Below are 26,680 nucleotides of genomic sequence, written 5' to 3'. Positions count from 1 at the left end.
TGCAAAGTACTCATTAAGAATCTCACCCATTTATCTGACTCCACGCATAACTTTCCTCCTTTGTCCTTGAGTTGGCCAACCCTTTCTCTAGTTACCCTCTTGCTCCTTATATATGAATAAAAGGCTTTGGGATTTTCCTTAACCCTGTTTGCTAAAGATATTTCATGACCCATTTTAGCCCTCTTGATTCCTCGTTTCAGATTGGTCCTACATTCCCGATATTATTCCAAAGCTTCGTCTGTCTTCAGTCGCCTAGACCTTATGTATGCTTCCTTTTTCCTCTTAGCTAGTCTCACAATTTCACCTGTCATCATGGTTCCCTAATCTTGCCATTTCTATCCCTCATTTTCACAGGGACATGTCTGTCCTGCACTCTAATCAACCTTTCCTTAGAAGCCTCCCACATATCAAATGTGGATTTACCTTCAAACAACTGCTCCCAATCCACATTCCCCAGCTCCATTTTGGCACAGTTGGCCTTCCCCCAATTTAGCACTCTTCCTTTAGGACCACTTTCGTCTTTGGCCATGAGTATTCTAAAACTCACGGAATTGTGATCACTATTCCCAAAGTAATCCCCGACTGAAACTTCAACCACCTGGCCGGGCTCATTTCCCCAACACCAGGTCCAGTATGGCCCCTTCCCGAGTTCGACTATTTACATACTGCTCTAGAAAACCCTCCTGGATGCTCCTTACAAATTCTGCTCCATCTAGACCTCTGACACTAAGTGTATCCCAGTCAATGTTGGGAAAATTTAAATATCCTATCACCACCACCCTGTTGCTCCTACATCTTTCCATAATCTGTTTACATATGTGTACCTCTACCTCATGCTCGCTGTTAGGAGATCTGTAGTACAGCCCCAACATTGTTACCGCACCCTTCCTATTTCTGAACTCTGCCCATATCACCTAACTGCTCGAGTCCTCCATAGTGCCCTCCTTCAGCACAGTTGTGATATTCTCTCTGACCAGTAATGCAACTTCTCCACCCCTTTTACCTACCTCTCTATCCCGCCTGGAGCATCGATATCCTGGGATACTTAGTTGCCAATCATGCCCTTCCCTCAACCAAGTCTCAGTAATAGCAATAACATTACACTCCCAGGTACTAATCCAAACCCTAAGTTCATCTGCTTTACCTACTACACTTCTTGCATTTAAACAAATGCACCTCAGACCACCAGTCCCTTTGCGTTCATCATCTGCCCCCTGCCTGCTGTTCCCCTTAGTCAAGCTGACTTCATGATCTAGGTCCTTACAGGCTTTAGTTACTACCTCCTTACTGTCCACGAACCTCCTCGTTTGGTTCCCAACCCCCTGCCATTTAGGATTGATCCATGGTTACTGCGGCTGAAGCAAAGACTGCCAACTAAATGTTCCTATAGAACAGGAGAGCTGTCTTGTACATGAATATGTAATTCTCCTGAGAGGTGCTGTGGCTAGCCCTCACATTCAGGCAGTGCTGCCCACAAGGCAGGCGGCCTGATATTTGATTCCCGGCCAGATTTTTTACATAAGGCCCGAGGCCCAATATCGGCTGCACTCCAACTTTGGGAACACATTGTCACCGCAGTTCTGTCTTTGCATCTAAAACTGTTGCTCCAGGTTTTTACACAAATCATCTACTCATGAAAAAAAACAAAGAGCTAATTCTCTGATCTGTTTTCCAACTGAGAAGCTGCACTTGCTTGCAGGGAGCAGAGGCTCGAGAATCAACGGTACAATTTTGTAACCCCCCTTTCTATTTTTTTTTAAGTTTAGTGTACCCAATTAATTTTTCCAATTAAGGGGCAATTTAGCGTGGCCAATCCACCTACCCTGCACATCTTTGTGTCGCGGGGGCGATACCCACGTAAACACAGGGGGAATGTGCAAACTCCACACGGATAGTGACCCAGAGCCGGGATCGAACCTGGGACCTCAGCGTCGTGAGGCTGCAGAGCTAATCCACTGCGCCACCGTGCTGCCCTGTAACCCCATTTCTGATCCACGTCTTCCATGGACTTGGCTTTCCTGCTGGGATAGTGGCATTGCCGATAAACCCCTTAAACCTATTCTTTTCTCGACACAATGGGCTGGATTCTCTGTTTTTGGGACTAGGTCCCCACACCAACGTGAAAACTGTGGTCTTTTACGCCAAGAAAACTGATGACAAAAGGCCACAGATTCACCGTCTTGCAGGGGGCTAGCAGGCAGCTGTCGTGGAGCTCACAGTTCCAGCTGCCGATACGGCCCCTGCACTTCTGGGCCAGAGGCCGCGCATGCGCATGGCGGCGGCTGCCAGCGGCAGCACCGTGCTCCATGGCGGACTCAGCCCGCGGACTTGGACCGCTGAAATAGTGCCCCACATCAGCCGCTCATACGACTCGACTACCCGCACACATAGCCCCCAGTCCTGAATGAGGCCCCCCCCCCCCGCCCTTCGATCGGCCCTCCCCCGACTGTGGCAGCCACGACTGACTCCGCAGCCTCCTCACGAGTTTCCCAAATGGCGGGACGAGATTAGAACCGCACCGTCAGGAATTCAGCCGGTCGGGGACGGAGAATAACAGGTGGGCCTCAGGCAGTGGCCTGAAGCGGAGGATACTCGGCGCGCCGTACCCTCTGAGTATGCCATTTTTCGATGGGCGGAGAATAGAGGAACTGGTGCTGGTCCCGATTTCATGTGGAAAAACGGATTCTCCACCGATCGCCAAACTCAATTTTGGCATCAGGGTTTTGGCGGAGAATCCAGCCCAATATAAACTCTGTTTTCAAATATTCACAGTAAGGTTCCCAGTGTCTAAAGAAAATGCTGTTTAGACTCACACAACTTCATACATTCACATTTAAACGTACAATATTTTGATGACTAAATGTATGAAAAATATCGTTTGGAAACTTTCCATCATTTAAATCCTTTATATGCAATTTCCATGTTAAATATCACTTGAAAGTACAATATGACTGACTCAGGTTTAAACAACTGTAGCAAATATTGCGAGACACAAATTCCTTTACAATTCTTGGGAATGAGGATAGATATGTCGCCCTGGGTGTGACTGTTTAAATACAACCTTAAACTGCTGGATTATTTACATTCCAAAACAGTAAGACTTGCCCAAAAGAGACCCTGTTTTTCTAGTGCAAACATTCTTACCTTGCGTCATAAATTGCTCCAACTTCTAATGTTCATTCAATCAACTTAGTGCCGTTCATGAAGCAATCGACAAAGACTGTTGGTTGAAGTTAATGACTGTGGCAATGGTCCCATCCACTGGCCCCTTCCAGAGTCCCGTTGGATTTATACCTCAAACGTGCACTTACCTGCCTGCTGACAGGCTTTCCAGGGCCTTCAGGATGAGAATGTTGCCTTCAAGGGCTGTCGGTGTCTGAATACAACCAGGAACAGTGGCTCTTGCTAGGACTGTCGGAGGCCCAGGCCAAAACAATACAATGGAGGCCCCTGAGGAAAGGTAAGGGAGGCAACCTTGCCACGGGCCAATCAGCCAGGTTCTAACGAGATGGAGGAGAGCGGTCAGTTTGAAGGGTAGGGGCAGATCTGGCAAGGCCATCATTGGTTCTAGGATTCCAGACCATGAAACCAGCTTGATTCTGGAGTTTGGTGGATTAAATTCCAGCTGCCTACTGCAGGCAGGTCATTGAATCCAAGTTGTGAATTTATAGTAGAAACTTGGAATTACCACCGGGATTCCACTGATAAGTTGAATAACTTTAGTCGAAGATTGGAAGAACCCAAATTGAAACAACATAAACAGTTAAAATCCGGCTTTTATACAGTTTTTCTTGGAGTCATGAGGGAAATCAGGAAAACCCTGAAGAAATTCCATTTAAATCTGATGTCTTGAAAAAGTTCCCATTTATTTTATTGGTAGCTCACTATATTTTTTTAAACATTGACGTTTGCAGCACATTAACACAGCTAGCTCGTGTTTATGCTTCAAATGAGCCTCCTCTCAATCTACATAGTTAATCTCACCCTCCTGACATAGCTCTCCATCATGTATCCACCTAGCTGCTCCCTACATGCATCTATGCTACTCTGGGTAATGAATCTCTTCCGAGTTCCTTATCCAAACTATTGATGACTACTTGTATTTATTTTTTTTTTATTTATTTATTTTTTTCAAAATTTAGATTACCCAGTTATTTTTTCCAATTAAGGGGCAATTTAGCGTGTCCAATCCACCTACTCTGCACATTTTTGGGTTGTGGGGGTGAAACCCACGCAGACACGGGGAGTATGTGCAAACTCCACACGGACAGTGACCCAGAGCCGGGATCGAACCTGGGACCTCAGCGCCGTGAGGCGGGTGTGCTAACCACTAGGCCACCGTGCTGCCCTAACTACTTGTATTTATGATCCCATGTTTTGAAGTGCCCATAAGTGAAATTATCACTGTCAGATCACAGGTCCGGATTCATCCTTCTAAATCATATTTTGTACTCTCCCCAGTGTTCCCCAGTAATATAGGGACAAGTGTGGAACACAGTACTGCAAAAGTGGCATTTTTTGTACATCTTTAGTTTTATTCACCATCCACTACCTTGTGCTTTGCAGACCATCATGCAACATGCAATTTATGTTAAGTCTGAGCCTCTTTACCTACTTCAGTTACTGCATCAATCGCTCTCGGTGTTGAACATTATAGTGTAAATAATGCAATACCCCAAAGATTGAAATCCCAAATGCAAAGCTATAACCTCGCCAAGGCCTATTGAGGATGGTGGTTTAGTGATACACTAAGACTGGGTCAGCTGCAGTGGGATATATGAGCTACCAGTACAAAGCCCCATAATCCAACGTGGATTACATAATCCCAACCTGCATAACTGCTGCCGAGAACATCTGTCCATTGCAACAAGCTCAACTCCTCCTCTTTTGAAAAAGAGTCATATTCAACTCAAAACGTTAACTCTGTTTCTCTCTCACGGGTGGCATGGTGATGCAGTGGTTAGCAATGCTGCCTCACGGCACTGAGGACACGGGTTCAATCCCAGCCCTGAGTCACTGTCCATGTTGAGTTTGCACATTCTCTCCGTGTCTGTGTGGCTCTCACCCCCACAACCCAAAGCTGTGCATGGCAGGTGGATTGGTCACGCTTAATTGCTCCTTATACGGAAAAATGAATAAAAGCTCTGTTTCTCTCTCAAGAGATGCTGCCTGCCCTGCTGAACGTTTCCAGCACTTGCTGAATTTTGTCCTCAGTATGTTGCAGTTTCCTGAATTTACAGCAGGCAATAAGGTGACCCCCTACACAGGGCAACACTGTAGCACAGTGGTTAGCACAATTGCTTCACAGCTCCAGGGTCTCAGGTTCGATTCCCAGCTTGGATCACTGTCTGTGCGGAGTCTTCACATTCTCCCTGTGTCTGCGTGGGTTTCTTCTGGGTGCTCCGGTTTCCTCCCACAGTCCAAAGATGCGCAGGTTAGGTGGGTTGCCCATGTTAAATTGCCCTTAGTGTCCAAAAGGGTAGATGGGGTTACTGGGTAAGGGGATAGGGTGGAGTCGTTGGTTTAGGTAGGGTGATCGTTCCATGGATTGGTGCAGACTCGATGGGCTGAATGGCTCCTTCTGCATTGTAAATTCTATGATCTATGAAAATCCAACCCCTGGTTAGTTACTTAATCTGATACCTTGGATCGCAACGTTTGAGAACCCTTGACAAAGTGAGGATATGATGATGTAGGAGTCAAGGTTTATATCAACAGGAGTGGGACAGCAAAGTCATAAAATTGACCTGCAGGAGGCATTGTTGTGTTTTCTACTGACTTAGTTCTCCTTCTTCATGCGAAAGCACTCCACTCGCAACTGACTCCCCAATATCTGGCTTCAGAGGTTTGTTGTGAAGGAAATCTGAAACTAACGGCATATCCTATTCACTGACAGTGTAATACATCAGAAATCAGTTCAAAGTGACCATGCACTCTATATAGATCTCTGCACATAATGTCCAGTTCTAGCTAAATCAGTACTTATTAACAAGTTATATGTAAATCAGATAGGTACAGTAAATATAGAACAAGTCAAATGGCAAAATGTTTTAAATACAATAGCATGACACAGCCACATTGCTAAACTTGTTTTTGATCGTGTGTACAAAATTAATCCTTCTATAACATATCAGCACCCTCAAGGTTTTAACATCTATAGTGCATTGGAATCCTTGCTTGATGGTAATGACTGTTGCGCGGACTTGCTTCTCCCTTGGTCTGATGTCCGCTCATCACCTGTTTCATCAGACTCACCTCCTGACCTGCATTATCCTCCATCTACCTCCTGACCTGGCCTGGCTTGGCCTTCCTTTCAGCATCGCAGGAGATTCACTCGTGTTCAAAACATAGCTATGGTGGCTAAATGATTTGAAACCATATACTGAGGATGCACAAAATCGGAAATAAAATCAGGAAGCGCTGTAAAAGCTCGGGAGGTCTGGCAGCATCCATTTCATATGGACTCAAAATGTGTTCTCTATGTCTCTCTCCACAGATGCTGCCAGACCCGCTGGCTTTTTCCAGCATTTACTGTTTTTATTTCTGATAAATGAATATTGGATGCTGATATATGATTATGAAACTGACTGCAATTGCAAATGTAGAAGTTTAGATAGATGTCAGCTCGTTCGGAGCTTGAGTATTTGCAAACAATTCTATTTTATTTGCTACAGCAGAAGAAGACCATCAGGCCCTTGGCATTTACGAGTTGCAGTGACATTGACCCTATCTCATTGGTTGCACCTGATAAAGGATAGCTGGAACTAATCCCAGAGTCTTGGACAAAGAGTCATCCAGACGCAAAACGTTAGCTCCCTTCTCTCTTCATAGATGCTGTCAGACCTGCTGAGATTGTCCAGAATTTTCTCTTTTTGTTCCCACAGAGACTTGTTTCTTTTCAAAGATTAGAAATTGGGGCCTCTTTGGAAAACTGAGGGCGCGATTCTCCACATCCCACGCCGGGGGGGAGAATCGCAGGAGGGCCGGGCGAATCACGCCACGCCGCCCTGGCACCCCCCGCGATTCTCCCACCCCCCCCCCAAAATGGCATGTTGCGTTTTTCAACAGGCCGCTAGGAGAATCGCCGCTCGCCGTTCCTCACGGCGACAGGCGATTCTCCGGCCCGGATGGACTGAGCGGCTTGCCGAACCCGACCGGTTCACGCCAGCGCCAACCACACCTGGTCGCTGCCGGCGTGAACAGCGCGCGACCGGTGAGTGTGGGGCCTGTGGGGGGCGGAGGGAGGATCGAGCACTACGGGCGTGCTCAGCAGATGTCTGGCCCGCGATCGGTGCCCACCGATCGTCGGGCCGGCGTCTCTAAAAGACGCACTCTTTTCCCTCCGCCGCCCCGCAAGATCAAGCAGCCACGTCAAGCAGCGCGGCTGACGCCACTTAGGCGCCGCCGGCCGCGTAATTCCCGGCGCGCCGCTTTGACGCAAGAATTCACGTGCTGCCACTCCTAGCCCCCCGGGGGGGGGGGGGGAATAGGGGGCGAGGAGCGGCCTCCGACGCTGGAGTGAAACACTCCGGGTTTCACTCCGGTGTCGGCTGTTTGTCTCCCGATGGGAGAATTCCGCCCTGAGACTTGTCATACAAAAGAAATTACACAAACCAATTTGTTTGTTCATTTCTCAGTGCACCGCAATGCACTGGTCAGTTCATGGAGCAGCTTTAGATTTCCATGAACCTGCAGCAACCTGAACCTCCTCTGAGCAATCAATCATCCAGCGCCTTCGCAAATAGAGAACATTTTACGTTAGAAATTGCATATATTTATGGAAGATCAATGCCATGAAAGGGAAAGCTTCAAGAAGCACTTGCAAAGGAAGCCTCACTTTCAGCATGGCTTTTAAAAAGAAACAAATTGCCCTTTCTCGACAAGTATCCGGCAGGTCCAACTATTGAATGAGTGTCCCAGAATTCCCACAGTTACCCTTGTCATTTCCTCCTGTTAGTCCCCACCCTGGACCTCCATTTCCCACATTGCCGCTTTTCCCGCTGGCAACGCCCCCCACCCCTGCATGTTTCCCAGCGGCATGGGATGGCTTCAATGGAATAGAACGTTCATGGGGTACGATTCAGCCACTGCGTTGCACCGGCACAGAGCCAGGCACAATGGGTGAATTCCTCGAGAGCCCCAAATCTGGCTCTGTGCCGGGGCGAATGGGATTTACCTGACGGTATGTTCATTTAATTACCTGGACGCTGCATTCAGCCGGTGCCTGGGAGTCAACGGCAGTGCCTGAGAGACCTCGACAGGGTGCCTTTTCGCACTGATTTCCACAAACATTGACCAGGTGTGACAGCCCCCGGGAGTTTTGCAGGTCATTAGAGAACGCCGGGTGGTCGGGGGCAGGTCAGAATAGTACCCTGGCACTCCCTTTGGCACCCAGTCACCTTATCACTGCCAGCTTGGCACCCTGGCACTGCCAGCTTGGCACCCTGGCACTCGGGTCGCACTTCCAGAGTGCCAGGGGCACCAACAGGGTACCCGAATGACAGTACCAAGGTGCCCAAGTGCCAGGATGGCACTGCCAGGGGTTGGCCCAGGGGGGCCTTGCCCATTAGCATGGGGGGATATTGGGGGGGAGGGGTTCCTGTCGCCTCGAGAAGGTTGGGGAGAGTGAAGGGGGGGTCCAGAAAGCAGGAAGAGGTGCAGTGATCAGAGCAGCCAGTCAAAATGGTGCCCCGCTCAGCAAGGAGCTGCGCTCGCCAGCAGGAAATTGACAAAAGTGTGTGTCAGTGAGGAGAAACCCCCGAAACTCAAACAAATCGGAAAAATTCAGGTGAATAGCGAGGTGAATCTCGGCCCTGCAGCCATTGAGAAACACCCAGCCAAACCCGCCTGAAGCCAGACTTAGTTTTAAGTCTGCTGAAACTCACCCCGATCTGCTTTATTTTTTCCATCTGGAACATCCAGTGCTGATATTATCGAGGCAAAAAATGTTTAAGACGAGTTGCAGAGCATGATGGTGTGAGGTTATGAGGGTAACTCAGTGTGGGCCCAGCACATGCAGTCGGTGGCCACGATGAATTTAACTACCAGGCCCATTTAGAATGAAGACGAGGGCCAAACTCAGCTATGTTTTCCATTGCAAAAGTTGCAGGTTTCCAATATTCAATGATGGATTTTAAAATGGGTGACAAAGTTGTTTGGAGACACCAACAGAGTGGAAAAAGAAACACCACTTACGAAGTAATACTCTTTAGTATTCTGCGCTTGATCGGCACTGCCAGTGACATTTGCAGTGCACATTCAGGCAAATTCTATTGTGGGATTTGACAGCAAGCAAGGTTCACCCTCATTAAAGTGGAATATCGTCGGGCATGCAAGTTTCAAAGGACTACACGCAGGAGCTGCCATGAGTCCTTTTTGCTAACAAATGGCATTCAGCCCAAAAGGAGATCTGAAAGGAACTGAAAGCTGCTGGGCTAAAGGTAAGGAGGGTTCTTATCTGCTTCTCAGCAGTCCATCGCTATTGTGATGATACCCACTGCTAGCTTTCATATTCTTACCAAACCTAAATTGTATTTTTAAAGAGTTTGCTGCTGTGAAACCCCAGCCTTTCAACACTTTTCTCACAGTGGTTGATGTAACAACACTGATAAATACAACAGGAGCCAATAGATCTGTTGAGGATTGTAAACTATAACTATTCAGAAGATTCAAAGCTCTTTGTACCTGTGGGGAACTTGGGGGTGTTAGTCTCCCACAATTTTATTACTTACTTTATTTCCGCGATGAGATTTTTAAGCTGCCTTTCGGTGGGGGGCAGGAGGAAGAAAAAAATTGTATTTTGTCGTTTGTTAAGATAAAATATTTCAATCCGGTGGCAAGTATAAAATGGCTTAGTAAGAGAATTTTGACCCCCCCACCCCCTCTTTTCAGGACAATTTGATATTTTGCAATCAATTTAAAAATAAAGTAATTTAGGGCAACACGGTGGCACAGTGGTTAGCACTGCTGCCTCACGCCACCGAGGTCCAAGGTATGATCCTGGCTCTGGGCCACTGTCTGCGTGGGGTTTGCACATTATCCCCGTGTCTGCGTGGGTTTCACCTCCACAACCCAAAGATGTGCAGGGTAGGTGGGTTGGCCATGCTAAATTGCCCCTTAATTGGAAAAAATGAATTGGGTACTCTAAATTTATATTAAGCAAACAAAAATAAATAAATTTTTTTGAAGTCCAAGCATATTTAACTACATGACAAAAAGGAGATGAGTGCCAGAAAAAAGACAAACGTTATATACCAACATACACACACAAAGGCAAGTTCAGCTGCAAACAGACAACAAGTCCATGGCTTTTTTTGTTGCTTTTGTTGCCAATGCAAATTAATGTTGACTTGAAACTTGGAACTGATTTTCAGCATAATTATAGATGTGGCTTGGGCTTGACAGTTGCAAAGGCAACCTGGATATTTTGGTCCAATTGAGCTATTTCCCTCCCTGAATTCTGAAATGATAAAATTTTTGAAATAATAGCTAGGTTTGAATATGAGCCAAGGTTGTGCTGCACGAGGACTTGCACCATCGTAATGCGGCATCACGTAAGGACTCTTGAATAACACCAAATAAAGAGGATATTACGGACTGAGGTATGTCTGCCGTTAATGATATTACTCGACGGATCCTTTGGACTTTTGCGCTACTCTGCCATTACCCTTGCTCTAAACAGCTAGAAAGTAATTCTGATGGAAGATCATTGACAGGAAATTGTGACTGTTTCTCTCCACAGATGTCTCTGACTCGTGGCACATTTCCAACATTTTCTGTTTTTAATTCTAGATTACTAGCACCTGCGATATTTTTCTTTTGTGGAAGGTAATTATTATAATTCTTCTGCTGAATAAAATCAATGACAATCCTATCTTGCTGCGTTTAAGCATGTTTTCATGCCACTGCCACTTAGAGTAACAGATAATGGCGTTGGGGGTCTGCCTTTAAATGACTGACTAATGTGTTTGCTGATCAAGACTTGTTGTAAGACAGGTGTAAGACATTGTCATATTGGTAAAATCATATTGTTAATGATTCTTTTAAATATTTCAAACAGTTTTTTTTAAGCAGTGATCTACGAAGAGTAGAATTGTTCTGAAATGGTGGCAGAAATATTTGCATAAATAAACTGGGTTGAAAAGTGCAGTAAAAGCTGTTACAAAGATTATAGGTCCCTGATGTCAAGGAGCTGAAGGATTCCTAGCTAGCTCCAGTTCTTCCCTCATGTTTCAATTCTGTAGGGCAGCACGGTGGCGGAGTGGTTAGCACTGCTGCCTCACGGCACCGAGGTCCTAGATTCGATCCCAGCCCTGGGTCACTGTCCGTGTGGGGTTTGCACATTCTCCCATGCTTGCGTGGATTTCGCCCCCACAACCCAAAAGATGTGCAGGTTAGATGGATTGCCCATGCTAAATTGCCCCTTAATTGGATAAAATGAATTGGGTACTCCAAATTTTAAAAAAATGTTTCGATTCTGTAAATAGAGAAATGCCATTTTGATCGACCTTGTTATTCTTCACTTCTGCACAATTTGCCATTTTTGACAAATTTCCTGCACAGGTGTAAATAGCTGGTCATAAAGTATCTATGAATAATTCCATTTTTAACCTCTGTCATTGGCACTTGAAATTATCACATCATTTCCTGTTTTCCTCAAACTCTTTGCAGACCAGGGCAGACAATATTCCTTGACAAATACAACAGGCCCTTCAATGGAGTTGAGATTTCTCTGCACACTGCTCCAATGTGTCATTTGCCAAATCCAGGAATCCACCACTGTTGATCAATAAATGACTGCCAAACTGCCCAAACTAGAATCTTACATGGAATTATTCATCCGTGTGGTAATAACGATAGACAGTGGTTCTTCGACACGAGTCTATCTCCAGACCTCTGAAAGTGTCACTCTTGAGTCAGTCATCACAAGGAATTTCTGGAGCAGCCAATAAATGGTGGTTATCCTGCAGCTTTGATGATGTTGGTTGGCATTTCTTAATGTGACTGCTAATGTGTTGTTAAAAAGATGCAAAGGGGGCAGCACGGTGGCGCAGTGGGTTAGCCCTGCTGCCTCACGGTGCCGAGGTCTCAGGTTCGATCCCGGCTCTGGGTCACTGTCCGTGTGTAGTTTGCATATTCTCCCCATGTCTGCGTGGGTTTCGCCCCCACAACCCAAAGATGTGCAGGGTAGGAGGATTGGCCACGCTAAATTGCCCCTAAATTGGAAAACAAATTAATTGGGTACACTAACTTAATAAAGAAAAAAAAAAGATGCAAAAGATCAATCAAATCAAACCTGAAGAGAAAAGTCAAAAGACAAAATACAACTTATGTGATTTGTCTTTTTAATAAATTTATGTACCCAATTATTTTTTTTCCAATTAAGGGGCAATTTAGCATGGCAAATCCACCTACCCTGCACATCTTTTTGGGTTGTGGGGGTGATACCCGCGCAGACACTGGGAGAATGTGCAAACTCCGCAAGGACAGTGACCCGGGGCAGGGATCGAACCCTGGTCCTTGGCGCCATGAGGCAGCAGTGCTAACCACAGAGCCACCGTGCTGCCCTGATGTGATTCGTGATAGAACAAATTATTGTGCGTGAAACATCCTGACTGAAACCAACAATTATTTCAGGCGTAAGGAATAATAGATGAGGAAATAATACACCTTCGAGCATTGACATACAAATAGATTTGCCCAAATTAACAGTATTTATTCATTTCTTTATGATTTGCATTCAATATTTATTGGTATGGAAACAATCAAATTCACCTCTAAGTAATTTATCTGGTCCAAAGTAGCATGGTCTGAATGTTTCATATGACTAATTTTATTAATTACTTTGGCATGGACTTTTAATGAGTGGAAACAAAAAACAATTACCATCTGTCCACCTAGATTATCAATACCCAAGGGATAGGATTTACTGTGGATTAAATTAGTTAGAAAGTGAAGAAGTGCACCATATTTCAGATTGCTATGGGGCATACGTGGCATGTCAGTAGCATAGGATTAATTCTCAACACCTGAAAAGGAAAACACCATGTAGAGGAAAATTCTAATTTAGAAAGGAAAAGGGCCTTTTCCACCATCGGGCACATTGCCTCCATAAACGGTGTGCACGTGTCAGACAAAGGGTTCCATGGATATCCTCCAACAACGTACCTAGTAGCCAATTTAAAATTGACATGGAATGTTGGCAGAGAGGAGCTCAACTTTGTCCTCACCCCACATCCTCACCTGTTCTGGCTCAGATCACTGGATACCAATCAGAAGCAGGAAACCTGGCTGATATTTTCCATTCCCAGCTCAGGGATACAAACATAAATGTAGCATTTAGTAATTTGGCAGAGTAGACACTGAGAGACTGTTTCTGCGGCAGGGGATTCCACAACACAGGGCCCAATCACAGGATAAGAGGGCCGATCGTTCAGGGCTGAGCTGAGGAGAGATTTCTTCATTTAGAGGGATGTGAATCGTTGGAATTCTCGACCCCAGAGGGTTGTGGATGTGCAGTTGTTGAATATATTCAATAAGATGTCATGCAACACCAGGTTAAAGTCCAACAGGTTTGTTTCAAATCACTAGCTTTTGGAGTAGTGCTCCGAAAGCAAGTGATTTGAAACACACCTGTTGGACTTTAACTTGGCGTTGTCAGACTTCTTACTGTGCTCACCCCAGTCCAACGCCGGCATCTCCACATCATGAGTACATTCAAGGCTGAGGTTGATAGAATGGAAATGGGAAGTGGCAGGAATATCAAGCTGAGGCTGAAGAGCAGTGATGATTGTATTGAATGGTGAGGCAGATTCAAGGAACCATGTGATGCATCCGTGCTCTGATGTCTTATGTCTGTGTAATGGTCTGAAAGCAGTATGGGCCAGAGAGTGGAATTTGGCACATTGCTGTTCTATACAACTCAGTGGCACACTGAAAACAAATCACTTAGCTATTGGAGCATTGGAGTATGGTGATAGTGTTTTACAATTCACTCAGGGAGACTGTATTGCTGTGACACCATGCATTGTTACATGCATGTTGTAGTCTGGAGCTATGGGTAGTGATAGTAGTGGCTGGCTCCAAGTTTCTTTCCATCACATGGCTTCCCAGGAATATCTCTGACGTTTGTCACCTGCCATTGGCATGTTGGAAGGGTTTTGCAGGTTGATTATCAACCTGTTTTGCTGCGTTATAAATGCATCTTCCTTGGCCATCAAGTTCTGGGGTGAGACTTGAACCTGGAGCTTCTGATTCAGCGACACTACCCACAAGACCTCACCAGTTATGCAGTTGGGGGTTTTGCGATGTATTCCGTGGCAGGAAAGGTCTGGTGATGCGTAATTCGCCAGCCTATTTGGGTGCCATTTCGAAAAGGCACCCAACATCCCTGATCCACTTTGGAAGAAAGAGGTTAGACTTCCTGAAAATGAAGTTGGATCTCTGGGCGCACTCTGAGACCAGACGACATACCTCCTGAGAAATAGGATGGATCTCCAGGAACATTCTGAGGTTGGAAGATAGAGCCCCTCCAGGACACCGAATTGGAAAGGTCCATGTGCAGATGCTCCACCCACCCACTGCTGCGGTGTTGTGGGATCCAGCATTGCTGGCGGCCTCCATCCTGAATTCCAGAGGCTGTCCCCAGGCTTGTTCTGGTGAACCCCGACATCTGCATGCTACATTTTCCAAACATGTTTCACACCAGCTTGTTTTCCCGCTGCCATCATGGGGAATCAAGCATGGGTCATCGGGCCTTCATCTGCTTCCTATTAACTGGATTCAAATGGGTTCCCGATGCACCCATGGCGGGCACCAGCGGAGGATCCCGCAGGAAATACACGTCGGCATCCAAACGATTTTTGGGCCTCCCGCAGAATTAGATCCCCTCCCACTCACCATTGAACCTGCCGGTGGGAGATTGGGAGAATTCTGCCCTCAATGAATTGCAGAATGTGGAGGTAATTTCCAACAAAAACAATTACAGACGCCTGAAGCATATCTTGTCCATGTGGCATTGTCCAACTCAAATCTACCCCATCAACTGGTAAAGACCTGTAGCAATTTCTTTCATTTAATTTACAGTTCCAAAATGCCAACAACTCACAATATATTATGCTCGTAAAATCTTTTTGACCTGTTTTTCAAGAATGTTGTAATAATATAAAATCCCTGTCTTTCTCATCAATAGATGTACACACAGATAATTCAAATTGTTAACAATGAGCTTCACTATATGTTTAGAAAGCACGTAGCCAAAGAGTTTATGCACAGTGTGAAATCACAAAAAGAGATTTGTTTAATGCAGGAAAGGAAATGGTGAAGCCACAACATACCTCTGGGATCTGATAAGTTTATGAATGCTCAAATGTACTGTCTATCATCTTGCGCATTCCTACTGTACTACTCACACATTGTTCTGCATCAAATTAAGCTTGAGAAAGTGTTTTAAAAGGCATATAGGATCCTGGGCTTTATAAATAACGATATAAAGCACAAAAGTTTTCAAAAAGGAATTGCATCAGTTGTTGAAGAGAAAAAAAAAATTGCAGGTTCATGGGAAAAGTATGGGAGAATGTTACTAACTAATGGGCGGCATGGTGACGCAGTGGTTAGCATTGCTGTCTCAGGGCGCTGAGGACCCGGGTTCGATCCTGGCTCCAGGTCGCTGTCCGTGTAGAGTTTGCACATTCTCCCTGTGTTTGCATGGGTCTCACCCCCTCAACCCAAAGATGTGCAAGCTAAGTGGATTGGACATGCTAAATTGCCCCTTAATTGGAAAAAAATTATTGGGTACTCTAAGTTGATTAAAAATAAAATTTTAAAAATACTGAGTTACTTTTGCTTGGAGCTGGCATGAACTTGATGGGTCGAATGACCTCCCGTTCTGTTGTAATCATTCAAGACGATTCTATGATTCCGTTGAACATTTATTCACTTTTGCAATTTTTGTTTCACAAATGGCCATTTAAAGAATTTTATTGCAATAATAAAACAACGTAAGCAATGACACTTGATTCTACAAAGGGAGACTTTTGGTTATTGTTAAGCTAAAATCCTGGATAACCTTTGAATTTTAAACATATAAAGAGGAGTGACGTCATTGCTGGGGACTGGGCAATATGTTTACTTGAAGCTGCCTGTTCAGCATTATCTATTGCTAAGTCAGGTATTGCAAAGGTTGGATATGGCGCATTTCTCTCTTGGTTAAGCCCTATTGAAGTGCCTTTACCCCTAAGGGCAGGGCTGTCTCACCTGCTGCAGTGCACATGTATAACATTTCCACTTCATACAACAGCCACCCTTGGAGTCACTCTGGTTTAAAATGTCAGTTTAACACCAATTAGACATAAATTACAGGATTTCTTTAAAAAGTGTGTCTCGTTAGGAATGTTCAGATTAAATTAAAACAGCTCAAACTAATTTAATTTAGGTTGTATCAGGAGGAATTTGTCATCTCATCACTGAGGTCCAAAGATTTTTTTAAATAAATTTAGAGTACCCAATTATTTTTTTTCCAATTAAGGGGCAATTTAGCGTGGCCAATCCACCTAGCCTACACATCTTTGGGTTGTCGGGGTTAAAACCACGCAGACATGGGGAGAATGTGCAAACTCCACACGGACAGTGACCCAGAGCCGTGATTCGAACCTGGGTGTTCAGTGCTGTAGTCCCAGTGCTAACCACTGCGTCACGTGCCACCCTCACTGTGGTCGAAGGATGTGCAGGTTTGGTGGATTGGCCATGCTGAATTGCCCTTAGTATCCAAAAAGGTTAGGTGGGGTTGCTGGGTTACAGGGATAGGGTGGAGGTGTGGGCTTAGGTAGGGTGCCCTTTCCAAGGGCCGGTGCAGACTCGATGGGCCAAATAGCCTCGTCCTGCACTGTAAATTCTATGATTCGATAAGAAAGGTTACAAACAGGCTGTGCCTGAGGAAACAAATCTCAGCAAAATATTTAGCTGACTATTAATAACACGATAAATCTAAGGAAGGTGTTCTGATTTCCTGAGATGTTAGATTATTCTGTTATCTGCACATTTATAATCAAAGCAGTAAAAACAGTTGAAAACTGAAATTAGTAGTACTGGAAGATTTGTTGATAGGTCTGTTCACTGTTCCTAGTTGCCCTTTAACACACTGCCACTGTTCAGCCATTAACACACAGATCTCTTAATGTGCCACTATCAGCACCCTTCTTAGCCTTAATCACCAATTTACATTCCCTTTGTCTTTCTATCTACGGCATCTTTGTCAGTCTCCACCTATCACTGGCCTCCTATCCAGCTCCTCTACTCCACACACCCCACAAAAGTATAAGTCTGAGCCAATTTCCAGTTCTCTCCAACTTTGACAAAGAGTAATCCAGACTTGAAACGCTTGCCTCCTTCTCTCGTTACAGATGCTGTCAAACCTGCAAACACTGTCCAGTATTTGCTGCTTTTGTTTCAGATTTCACATCCGCGGTAATTTGCTTTCATTATCGTTGACTGGTTACTTAGCTATAAAACACATTACTTTAAACAGGAAAATTTGCTTCACATTTTTTCTTTCCTACTTTATGTACATCTCTCTCTCAACCTTCCCACACCCTGACAGTGCATGGGTCAGACTTCCATCTTCTTCTGTAGCTCATTATTTCTGGAACATGGCTCTAGTCTGTCGCAAAGGGGCTTATAGCTTGAGGGGCATTACACCACATCAAGCATAGCCATACTCAAACATGGGCAAACTAAGGGGCAATTTAGAATCATAGAAACCCTACAGTGTAGAAAGAGGCCATTCGGCCCATCAAGTCTGCACCGACACCTCGAAAGACCACCATACCCAGGCCCATCACTTTTCCACAGCATAGTCAATCTACCTAACCTGTACATCTTTGGACTGTGAGAGGAAACCGAAGCACAAACTGAAACCCATGCAGACATGGGGAGAACGAGCAAATTCCGCACAGAAAGACCACAGAAAGACCACTGAACAGAACCCTGGCGCTGTGAGGCAGCAGTGCGAACCATGGCACCACCATGCCGCCCACTTTATATATGTGATGAAAGAAAATATATGGGTATCATGAAGTCACAGATTCCTTGCTTAACAGGCTTAATACTTTTGCAGAGTTAGTTCAGCACCATCTGAGTGGTTCATCATCATTTAATAAGCTTCTTATATTGTGAACTTTGTGCTACTTTGGGGGTCAATATGATGCTCTGTTTTTCCTCATGCTCATTGCAAAAAAATGCCTTTACTCACTAGACATCAACCAGACATCAACATGAACAAAAGCCTGAAACTCACAGAAAAGATTCTCACTCATTTTCTTTATAATGACTTTAAAGTGAAGCTGAAAATGGTCTCAGAGTTACTTGTAGCCATTTCTCCATTCACTTGTGGTCCTCAGTAATTTCTTTTGCTTTGTTTGGTCTTTGCCTGGATGTGACTGAGAAATTTATATTATTCAGTAGCTCAAATTAAACTTGAGCAATGCAGGAGGTGTCCGTTGCATCATTTGAATGAACGGATGATTAGAATTGAGTGACTTTGAATTAAGAATTGAGTTTATTTCTCTGGGATTTCTTTCATTGCTGTTTTAATCCTGGGATGCTAACTGAGCAGATATTCAGCGCAGTTTCCTCTTCCATTTCCTATTCTGCAGCAATAATAAACAGTGAACCAGTAGAATAAGGCAGGATTATTCCACTTCCCATATAGCAAGTAAAGTGACATATTAAAATATGACTCCTTAATCCAACTATTGGCGCTGTAGCTTTTGTCCCCAAGCGAGGAAGTCCAACCTCCACTTGGTAAATGCTCACATAAGCATGATTGGAATCACAGATCATCATTCGAGGGTTTAATATGGAGTGGAATTCTGAAGTGGCCCTGGTACAAGACAGTGATGGAGATTCTGGCTTTCAAAAATGCTCACAACCTTAGTATGAAGGGAACAGACAAACATTTCATAAAATTGGTTAGGAGGAACCAGGGAAATAAAAGCTATTTAAAATACTTATTAGACATATACAGTGTTCTCTGGTTGGATATTTTATTGAAGCCTTGCACCAGGACATAAATCTTCACATCGGTATTGCAAAACGACAATTTTTGTTGTCCTATCACACCTTTGTGTGATCAGAACTTTGAGAAATTTACCCCACATTTTGTCATCAGCTGAAAGCACAATTAAAAAGATTGGTTAGGTCTCTTATTTTGCTGTTACACGATGGCATTAGTACAGTAAATAGTACAGGGAAAGGAATTCACAATGAGCTCTTGATTCACATTTATCGGCAAATTGCCACAGCAATATTCATGTTATTCAGCAGTCGTATCCTCACCCCATTACTGGGAGGAATTAACCACTTGCTGGTAAATTGTGCTGTTTACCTATATGCTTCATTTAAACTGAATTTTTGAATGCGTGAAATGCATTACTAGATTTATTGTGCATGGTGCACAATACTACAGCTGGAAGGAGAATTTAAAGTTACCATTACATACCAGCAATGAGCATATGTCATGAAAATTAACAAATACAAATATAATAATGTGTTTTGGACCATCTGGAGAAGTTGCTTATTTAATGTTTATTAATGTTTTGCCTTCTCCAAAACCCATTAAAGATCTAAATTTTTCTGTATCTATTTTACTTTCACAGCTTAAACTACTCAGGACTTTGGGCATGATGTGGAGATGTATGCTGCATTGATTAACCTACACTTAAAACAGATGGAGGTTGGAGAATGTGCGATGAAAGTAACTATCTCATTGCTGTCAAATGGTTCATTAACTAGCATAGAGCGTTGTCAAATTATGCGCTAATAGATATTCAATTCTTCTGTCTTTTCATGAAAGCTCATTCTACATTCAGAGAAATGAAATGTTGGGTCTAGAAATATTTTAGAATCATGCTGAGGGCAAGAAAGGGTCATAAAATTTTATGAGGGGGAGCACGGTGGTGCAGTGGTTATCTCTGCTGTCTCACGGGGCCGAGGACCCGGGTTCGATCCCGACCCTGGGTCACTGTCCGTGTAGAGTTTGCACATTCTTCCCACGTCTGCATGGGTCTCAGCCCCCATAACCCAAAAAGATGAGCAGGGTAGGTGGATTGGCCATGTTAAATTGCCCCTTAATTGGAAAAAAGAATTGGGTACTCAAAATTCAAAAAAGAAATAACAACTTTATGAGTGCAAGTCCTGGATATGACACCACTGTCACATTGACTGGTTTGACAAATTTAACCTCAAAGAGACTTGCATGCCAAGCAGCAGGACAAAATCACCAGGTTGCAGAAAGTACTCCAAAAACACAAAAATAATATTCTTTATTAGTATCACAAGTAGGCTTACATTAACACTGCAATGAAGTTACTGTTAAAATCCCCTTGTCAGGGCGGCACGGTGGCACAGTGGTTAGCATTGCTGCCTACGCCGCTGAGGACCCGGGTTCGAATCCCGGCCCTGGGTCACTGTCTGTGAGGAGTTTGCACATTCTCCCCGTGTCTGTGTGGGTTTCACCCCCACGACCCAAAGATGTGCAGGTTAGGTGGATTGGCCACGTTAAATTGCCCCTTAATCGGAAAAAATGAATTGGATATTCTAAAATAAAAATTTAAAAATCCCCTTGTCACCACACTCTGGCATCTGTTCGGGTACACTGAGGGAGAATTCAGAATGTCCAATTCACCCACCAAGCATGTCTTTCGGGACTTATGGGAAGAAACCGGAGCACCCGGAGGAAACCCATGCGGACACAGGGAGAACGTGCAGACTCCTCAATATTCAGCTCGTGCTAAGAAGATCACCCTGCGGTGTCAAGGAATGGTGTCTGTATTGAATACTCCACACTCCAAAAAGAATCCTGCAGAGTAAAGTGCAAAAGTGCTAGCGGAGGTCCTGTGGACCATGAAAGGAGATAAGAACATACTCAAAGAAAACATTAAGCCATGTAATACCAACGTCAACAATTGGGAAAACCTTGTAGCTGATAGCACACATGAATGATCAGTGAAACATTGTCGCATCAGCTGACAGAAGGACCTGCATCTTGATCTATCTGTCAACTTTAGGTGTAATGATTGGGTCAGTATAATAGGTGAGAGCTTATTCTTTCATATTCACCTCAATACTCATCAGTGCAATAAGAGTTATCATTAACACTGGCGTGTTTTCTCATTGAAGATATGTGAAGCAGAAATAAACATTTTGTGATGAAAGGTGAACTTGAAATGCTGATCCGTCTTTCTCATTTGATGCTCATCACCTTTTGTACGTTTTCGATTTTTGTTTCACACCTCCAACTTCCACAGTTTTTCTTTTAAAGATATGGGCTAGTAGTCACTTATATTTGGAAGGATAAAAATACTGTCAATGGACTACAGGGCTTGGGACTTAAGAGCTACTTATGATGTGGTATCCTTGGGAATATTAATTTTGTAATTTCTCAAATCGCCATCTTGTTTCTAATACTAAAATTATAAAGGATCAAATGACACATCCCTGCTTGATGGCTTTAACCAGGAGCTCTAATGTGGGAAGAGGGTCCCTGCCCAAACACAAACTGCCCATTTTAAAATTGTTTGCAATTCATTAAAATTTGGTACGTTGCATTAACATGTTTAGTGAATGTTCATGCTAGTGTTCCAATGTTATTCTCACCATTCTGTAGAACACAGCTGGCCCTCCCTTCTGTGCATTGCAAAGGAAATTATCTGAAATCACTCTCCAGTGGGGATAGTTTTGTATCGCAACTCAAAGCTTGGTAAGGGTTCTATCAGCCAATGCCCTGAGATGCACCGCATGTGGGCAGTACTGTCACTGTCATTTAAGGCTCTTTATTTTCTTAACTTGACTTTCTGTCCCCAGAATTCCTCCCTAGAACTCATTCGGGACACCAGGCCCTTCCCATTCACTCCTTCATGCTCTCAACTTCACCCGTCTTCTCCCGCAGATCTTCATGCAAGCTGTCACTCTCCAGATCCTCTCCCTTATGCAGCAGAGCTCAACAAGGGAAATCATTGACCTCAGACACAACTACACAACAAACACCTTTCTCGTGCATCACTACCTTTATCAGGGAGTTAGGACGCAATCACAAAATGTTTTAATATAATGAGTATTCATGGCATGCAAATGACTTACAAAGAGAAACCCACCTCTGGATGGCATGATGGCATGGTTCAACAACTAATCCACCACAAAGACATCGTTGAGTTCAGCTCTAAATTTGATACCATCTTCAGGAAGGCAACATTTCAGCTCCGGCCTAATTAGGTCATCCAGCCTACCAGGTTTCCCACTCTCGCAGGTCGCGTAAAATCCTCCCTCCCCACCCTCTCACAATGTCCACCCTGGAGTGTGTGTTCAACCACAATTCTCCCACTCAAGTGATGAAATTGAGCGAGACAATTTTTGCAAGAATTACTTCTGAGGCAATACAATGCTTAATGATGGTTCACTGAACAAATTCCTTTGGCAGCATAAAGCCAGTTTTCAGTATGTTTCACATTCACATACCATTATTGGTTTTAATGTAATGTATTGCACTGCAACAGCTCAAACAGGAACTGGAGACGTTTAAATAGAATTCAGTGAGAACTTATGAAGTGTTTCAGTCATCAGCTTTTTAGCTTTTTGATCTTGAAGTACAGATTTTCAGGCAATTTGATTTTGCTTTTGAATATACAATTCACATTAGAATAACATTTGACAAAGAACTATGAAGGCTATCACAGTGATTAAGAAAATTTCAAATCATTATATGACACATACAAATTGCACACACAACTAAACTATTCATTTGACATTAAACTAACTTGAAAAATTGACATTGGGCAGGATTCTCCGCTTGGGAATCTATGGGCTGGATTCTCTGTCGGCAGGATCCTCCGTTACGCCGGCAGCGCACTCATGTCCGCGGATTACCCGATGGTGTGGGGGTATCCACAACGGGAAACCTCATTGGCCAGCTGCCGTGACAGAGAATTCTGCTGCCGATGGGGGCGCGCCGAACCCGAAAATGGGTGCGGTGGAACGGAGGTTCTCCCCGCCGATGTTCTCCCGCCAGAGGAGAATTACTACTGAAGCAATTCAGTATCCCTCACCGTTTATGCATGGTGAGGAATATGAGGGATTCCCGGGGAAATTCCGCTATCAGGCCATCATTTTGTGCGGATGGCACGGCAGTGAAGTCAGGCAGCTGGCCAACCCTACACCTCTATTCAGCCCCGAGCCAACCCCCGCTTTCATAGGGAGACCCCCAGAAGGACCCCCCAAATAGGATCACCCACACAGGGACCTCTTAACTAAAAGGACCCCCACAGATACTCGCTAACTAAAGGGACCACCCCCCACCCCAGATCCCTATCTGGAGGCGAGAGAGCAGTCCAGACAAAGGCAGTGAAAAAAATTACAGTTACAACACTCAGCGGGAAGCACAACGTGTCCATTCCTGGAAAGAGAACGGCTGTTTCTAAACCCCTCAGATCCCTTAGCTGTAACCCGTTCATTCATTTGTCGTTGTGGGCTGTGATTGACAGCTTCCACAAAATAGATATTAGCTTTGCCTCATTCTTCTTCTTTACTCTAAGTGCTGTAACCACAATATTTAGCGCTCGCTGGCTCGCGTTCATCCTCCTTGATTGAAACGCCACCATTTGGAGTTCTGTTCTCTCCTAGCAATCTGTGCTTCTGTTTGTTGTTTGACAATTTCTGAAGTATCAGGTGGTAATAACAAATCAAACTGTGTTCACAGTTTTCTCCTGAAAACAGCATTGCTGGTGAACTCTGTGTGGTGTTCTGGTAAGACATTTAAGGATGGGATTCCTCATCCTAGGATGCCCAGAATGCATTCCCGATGGGACAGAGAAGCGGACATCGGGGGTAAATTGGGATCAGTGCCCAACACGATGCTATAACCCCCGCTGGCGGCGTGAACGAGGTTCATGATTTCATGATGCGCGCTGGTGGGGGGGGGGGGGGGGGTGTAAATAAATGCAAATGGTCATAAATGGCCCAGCGCCCTATATTCCAGCTTCCTGTGATTCTCCGCTACCCGCAGCCGGGAATCATGCGGCCGTGGATCACATGTGGTCTCTACCAGCGTGGTGGACCTTGCGGTGGACCAAGGGGGCAAAGTTTGCCCCCTTGGCCCATCGCAAGTTCCACCACGCCAGGGCCATGCTGATAGAGACCATTCACACCCTACCGAGGGCCACCCCCACCCCCCGCAACAATGCACTGCTTGCCGATGCCTCCTCTACCAGACCCCTCCCGCCACAGGGACCCCTGTAAGAGGGGGACCTCCCCACAGGGACCCCTATAATCGGGAGACCCACCTCCCCCTCCCATGTCTGTGTGGATTTCCTCCGGGTGCTCCAGTTTCCTCCCACAGTCCAAAGAAATGCAGGTTGGGTTGATCGGCCATGCTAAATCACCCTTTATTGTCCAAAGAAGTGCATGCTACATGGGGTTATGGGGATAGGGCGGGGGAGAAGGCCTATGTAGGGTGCTCTTTCAGAGGATCATAGAATCCCTACACTGTAGAAGGAGGCCATTTAGCCCATCGGGTCTGCACTGACCCTCTGAAAGAGCACTCTCCCTAGTAAACCCGTAAAACCACCTAACGTTTGAGCACTAAGGGACAATTTTGCCATGGCCAATCCACTTAACCTGCGTCTTTGGGCTGTGGGAGGAAACCAATGCATCCAGAGGAAACCCACGCAGGCACGTGAAGAAAGTGAAAACTCTACACAGACAGAATTGAACCCGGATCCCTGACTTTTTGAGGCAGCAGTGCTAACCACTATGTCACTATGCCGCCCCATTCCAGTGCAGTCTCGATGGGCCAAATAGCCTCCTTCTGCACTATAGGGATTCTATGATTTCATGATTTTATGATTAAAGCAGTTTCAGGTGCAGCATGGCCAACAGGTAATCTTGTGCGACAAGCCTTTCGCCTCCTGGGCAGGCGGCTGCACTTTGATCAAAGGTGCTCAGTGCTCGATCAAAGGGCTGCACATTGAGAAGGTGGGAGTCTAAGGGCACCACGCCTACCTGTGTTGCTGACTTCCTTGCACCCCTCTCTCCATGACCTCCCTCCTCAACCAACCCCCTCCAAATTTACTTGGACCTTAGTCTCTTCGTGATCCTGACACTCTGGTGCCTGTCGTTCCGACAGCAACTATGGCCTCTCCATTTGCAATGTTTTTTAAAATAAATTTAGAATACTCAGTTATTTTTTATCCAATTAAGGGGCAATTTAGTGTGACCAATCCACCTACCTGCACATCTTTGAGTTGTGGGGGTAAAACCCACGTTGGCACGAGGGAAATGTGCAAACTCCACACGTTCAGTGACCCTGGGCTGGGATTCGAACCCGGGTCCTCAGTGCCTTAGGCAGCAATGCTAACTACTGTGCCACCATGCTGCCCTCCAGTTGCAGTGCTGAGCACAAGAGCTGCCAGCTTGTGATTGTTCCAAACTCCTGTCCCCATAACTTGATTCGAGAGGAAGGCCCATCGCTCACCTCATCACTGCCTGATTGACATGTGGTTTAGCAGGCATTCCTGAAAAGTAGTGTAACTGTTCTCTGGCCAGCAGGCGATACTCCTGATGCTGCAACAACATTCAATTTAAATAAGTTCCTTAAGGAGCATGGTAAGGGACCCGCCCTGTACAGAATTAATTTTCAAATTTATTTTGGTGAGCCCAAACAGTTTGGCGCACAACTACTGGATTTGCAGTGGGGTCACGTGTCTTTGTTTTTTAACCTGATGTTTTTCTCCAGGACCTACTTGCTTTGTACCAGGGCTAGCCTTTCATTTTGCCATCATGGCCCCTTCCAATCCTCCTGACACTGCCAACCCTCTGAAGAGCTGCATGCTCTCTTCAGCAAGACAGTGGCAACCCCCAACATGGCTACCGCTCACCTTCTCGAGGCACTTGACACCTCCAATGTGGCATTGAGTTTGACCCCTGGCCAATTAGCCATTTGAATTTTAAAATAGCATTGCTCCTGTGAGGTTGTGGCGGTGCAGTGCCAGGACCCAGAATTCAGCCAATCGTTGGGTTGCCAACCTTACCTTGAAAAACTGCCCCTTATATTTTGTAAGCTACTGTCTAAATTTAGATAATATCAAAAAAGCCCATGGTTTTCAAAGCCAAATAAACCTCAAACTCTTTCTTTAAAAAATGTATAATCCTCTTCCTTACTTCAAAGGGGTTAATTCCTCTGCATGTTCTAGCCAAAGCCTTTTCACAGTCTTTTCCTCTTTGGCACTGATCTCCTTGCTGTAGAAGAATTAAAATATTGCTTTCTTTCAACATCCAAAGCCAAATGCCTGGTATGGTCATGACAGATGTGTATATATATCTCTGAAAAAGCAAACTAATACAAGAATACATATGATGTTAATCCAGAATATTTTAGCATGGCTATTTAAAATGTCAATCATAACGAAGACTGCTAAGTGGGTTTGGATTGTAGAATAGCACTTTGAAAATGTCTTCTTTAACTAAATAAGTACTGAAATGTCACAGTAGCTTTCTATATAATGTGCTGCCCTTTTCACAATTTGTGTGTATCTCACTTTGTTAGGATACTGGGCCAGACTTCAACATTTGTTTGGATACCGAATGAGAACCCCAAAAATTTTTCTTTAATTTGTAAAGCTGTGAGTAAAGGATA

At 44.8% G+C, this 26,680-nt stretch overlaps 1 long non-coding RNA gene across 2 annotated transcripts in view; it reads left to right on the top strand.

Annotated features, from left to right (window-relative positions):
* Nucleotides 1-26,680, top strand: part of LOC119973392 — a 67,942-nt gene that overhangs the window by 31,885 nt on the left and 9,377 nt on the right. Inside the window, exons 1-2 of one of the 2 annotated variants that reach the window (XR_005462303.1) lie at nt 10,764-10,827; nt 19,653-19,750. This is a non-coding gene — a long non-coding RNA (uncharacterized LOC119973392). Of the gene's footprint in view, nt 1-10,763; nt 10,828-19,652; nt 19,751-26,680 lie in introns of those variants that run through there. The other variant, XR_005462302.1, reaches the window with a different exon arrangement.

The sequence above is a fragment of the Scyliorhinus canicula genome, chromosome 11, assembly GCF_902713615.1.
Source record: "Scyliorhinus canicula chromosome 11, sScyCan1.1, whole genome shotgun sequence".
Classification (NCBI taxonomy): domain Eukaryota; kingdom Metazoa; phylum Chordata; class Chondrichthyes; order Carcharhiniformes; family Scyliorhinidae; genus Scyliorhinus; species Scyliorhinus canicula.
The sequence above is the reverse complement of the archived record's forward strand: the minus strand, read 5'-3'. Positions and strand labels throughout refer to the sequence as shown.